The sequence below is a fragment of the Miscanthus floridulus genome, chromosome 19, assembly GCF_019320115.1.
Source record: "Miscanthus floridulus cultivar M001 chromosome 19, ASM1932011v1, whole genome shotgun sequence".
In the NCBI taxonomy this organism is placed as follows: Eukaryota; Viridiplantae; Streptophyta; class Magnoliopsida; order Poales; family Poaceae; genus Miscanthus; species Miscanthus floridulus.
Window position 1 is genome coordinate 27,239,632 of NC_089598.1, and position 4,331 is coordinate 27,243,962.

Consider the following 4,331-nt stretch of genomic DNA (forward strand, 5'->3'; position numbering starts at 1 on the left):
GTGGAATCGGATGTTTTCGATCATATAATCAAGACTACAGTATTCATGCATAAATCACTTCATCATATGATTCAGTAGAGATTTGATTCCCCACGTGACATGACTCGTAGCTTGATTATAGTTCAGCTGGCTCAATGCAAGTACTCTCTTCTTCACCTTGGTCATGGTACCTCGGGCGCCAAGCCATTGCTTCTTTCACTTTTGCTTAGGGCTTCGTGTCACACCATGTCTTGAAACAATATTAAGCATCCACTGAAATCTATTTCTTCAATATCACGGGCCTTACTCGAATGTCTTATTTTCACCATTGCTCTTGATCACTATGAAATCCACCATCAATATTCTTGATTTCATTTTGGCAAGCCCTTCGTGTGAGACCAACTCATATGCCATCACTCATGTGTCATTCTTCCTTCATTAATTATACTTGCCTTTAGATCAATCATGAAACCCAAATTTGAATATTCACAAATAATATGAACAAGCTTCATATATAAGACCATCTGATATGCATCAGTTCATGCCTCTTTTGCTATTTCCAACATATGTGTGTCATTCTTTTTCATATATCAACCTAGGGCTCCATTCTTATATTCGCGTCATTTGCTTCATTTGAGCACAATCACAATATTCAACCTAGGATCGAACACCTGAATATCTCATGAAATATGTTAGCCCCTTAATCGTGTTATCATTCAATCCACCAAAAACCACTTAGAACTAAGATGCACTTTTGGAAAAGCCATAAATTTCAAATCTTGTGGTGTTTACATTTCTAACTTAGTTTAGAACTCCCTCCTCCTTAAATTTATGAGATCTAAGTTTGGCATAAGTCAAACTATACTAAGTTTGACCAAGTTTGTAGAAAAGAGAGTATAATGTTCTATTTATAACATCAAATTGGCATTGTTAGATACATTCCACCATATAGTTTCCTAATTCATCTATATAGTTTTCTATTAGGAAACAAACTATATAGTTTCCTAATTTATCTCTATATGAGACAACCGAAAATCTCATATATTTATCGCCGGGTGGAGACTCTCTCTATTATCTTTTAGAAGGCATGGGTTAACTTGACAAGCTCATCGAAACTACACTTTGACTATTTGTTTATTTTATTTTATATTGTTTAAATTCATAAAATCATAATAACGGGGTATTGCATTTAGTTACAAATCTAAACGTATCAAGTTTGTATTATAATAATTATTAAAAATTGTTAGTCAAATTATTATATGCATGTGCACCTTAAGGCACACCTCAACAATGCTAGAAGAGCTAGCTCACTTTTGTATGATGTATGTGCCTATGTTTACACATTTTTCTATACTACCATGTGGTGTTACTATCTTTAGTTAGTTCATAATATGAGTCTACAAGTTGACTCTATGGTTGAGAATGCACTTATAAAAAAGTGTGAAGGTAGTAGTATATACTTCCTCTGTCCTCGAATAAATAGATTCCTAGAGTTGTCTTATGTTAAGCAAACTTTGACCAAATTTCTAAAAAACGTTAAGATTTATGGTATCAAATTAGTATCATCAGATTTATAATAGAATATATTTTCATAAGGTGCTCATTTTATGTCATATATGTTGTTACTCTTTTCTATAAGGGGCTTAAGCGTTTGTAACCTTGTTCTTAAGCGAAATTGTGATTTTATCCTTGTTTTTTTAACTTTGTGATTTTACCCCTGCGATTTCAAAACGAAGGGAGACTCTACCCCTAGTCTGTGAAGTCCTTCTAACGATGTTAACTTTTGGACAAAAGGACAATTTTGCCCATGCGTTTTTACCCCTGTTTTTTATGATATTTGTGTTTTTACCCCTATTTTAGATCAACAAGTTGACATTTTGTATACATATTTTTTTAGAAAAAACCAACTGTATTTCAATGACAATCCATATAAACAGAATTTAATAGCACACAACAAATTAATTTCACACATATTGCATTAACGGCAACAAACCAGATCCATATAGCATTCCATCATAGTACCATATTAGATGCCATCATAGAGGTCCAAATAACATGTCAAACACCAACATATAGGTATAAATGACATGTCAAACAAAAGTAGAAACCAGTAGTGAGTTTCCTAGGCAACTAGTAGTGAGCTACATATCAAGCATTGAAACCCAACAAAGTAGCAAGCCTCCCAAAAGTTGCTCCTGCTCCCCTTCTTTCTTGTTCCCCTTCCTGAAGCACTTGCACTTTATATGAAAAAAGAGCATAATTATGTTAGTAAAGTTACTAAAATTGTGGATGTGATACAGCTCATCAAGGATCCAATCAAACAGAACTAATTTCAGATAAGTATAGATTGGAAGGTCAGTGCATGTATTATTAACAAGAAAAAAATATGAATAAACCAGAAAAGCACAGGGAAAACATATAACCATGTCTTGAGACAACGAAGACAAAATCATCTTAGTCAACTTGCAAAAGAGCTTGTACTATTGATTGAATGAAACACATACTGCTGTACACAAGATGCAGTTGCTGCAATTATTACATTAAAAGGACTGGTTGAAAGCTTGAAATGGTCAGTCTATGAACTCAAGTCAAGTGAGATATATCTCATGCAAGATCTTATTGGAATAAAAGAACACTTTGAGAGAAGAGTTAGATCAGTAGTGACCTTATAGCCATGTGGTGGAGGAATCAAGCAATTAAAACGCCTTTCAGGCGGACGGCAATGCCTCTCATAGTGCTCCATCAGGTTTAAATCCAGCTTCAGTCTCATTTGATATATCAAGTTCCTATCCAAGCAGGGGATCAGCTCAGAGTGCCGATCATCACACACCTAAACACCCAAGAAAACAAACAATTAAAATCATGAACAGACAATCCACAAAAGAAAAGGACTGATCACTCGTTGGGAACTTACAGGAAAGCTCTTGGGCTTACTGTTAGAAATTACTTAAAATTAGTGCTTAATAGGATTAGTAGTTCTGATTAGGACACCTACTTGATCTTAAACTTAGAATTAGATACATTCCGGGTATTACCTTCGTTGGCGGATGAGGAAGCCATAAGCGATGACCTGTGCCTGCGTGATGCAGGCGGTGGTGAAGTTAGGGTGGTCGGTGTCGACTCCTGACGTCGGGACTCCTTCCACTGCCCTACTCTGATTAGGGCGGTGGCCTTCCCTTTACTCTAGCGCTCAAGTTAGATCGGGTACTTAGGTTATGCGGCTAACCTCACTCGTTCCGTTGGGTACCGAGAGGGGAAAAGGAGCCTTCTATTTATGAGCGTTGTGTAACGGTGGGCCGCGACTGTGGGTTTCATTTGGCGACTCCGATCAAGTCGGCGCGTGGGGGGTTTCCCCTGTGGAATCGATAATATGACCGCTCAGTCATTTGACCGTTCCTGAGATCAACCCAACATTCTCCCCCTTGATCGAAAGGAATCCACTCTTCAATAAAAAACAATACACCAAGACAAAGCGTTACGATTGCCAATTAAGTGCAACCAAGTTCAATGACTATAGCATACCATTTAAAATTTTCGAATGAACATTTTCTTAGTCTTTTGAGGAGGCGGTTGCTTTAGTGGTCCCTTAGTACTAGAATCATAATCGGTGGCCTCCCAGATAATACTTAAGTCGACAAATAATAAAACTGGGTAATGGACCTTATAGCGGTACCGCAAGCATTCAACAATATGCTTGTCTTAGCTTATAAGATTCTGTGTTCTAGGTTTCACAACTAGCACCTTAATGTCAATGTGGTTGACAGTCCACTTGACATGTTGTTAGTCGACTAGATGACTGCTATGAACTATTGCAGTATTATTAAGTGGTTGTGCAAATTTACCACTCTTAATCCGGGTACTAATATCAGTAGCATTAAGCCTGCCCAATTTAACTCATGCTTCAAACTTTAGTTTGCATCGTCGACTATGCAATAATAACTTTTTGTCTCAATAACTCACGACCATAAGTTATTTTTGATGACTTACTAATGAGCATGAATTCCTTATTCATGCAAATCAAAATTTACAAATACTTAGTTGAGCTTATATCTGTCGATTATCCCGGTTATAAATATTGAATCAAGCCATGCACATTTTTGAGCATCACTATATTAAATGAACCTCTTTTGTCTTATTCAACTTTGTACTAATTAATATTGGTTCATTGCCTTGATTTATGAGAGCAGGCATGACGGAACACTTAAATAATACTTTATCTATATTTGTCTTTGTTGCTCCGTCTACGTATGCCTTATATTTTAATCCTAATAATGTCTTAATTTAAAATATATACTAAGCAAATATGATACATGGAGCGAACTTTGTGTGCTAATTAATTACTCCCCCTAATC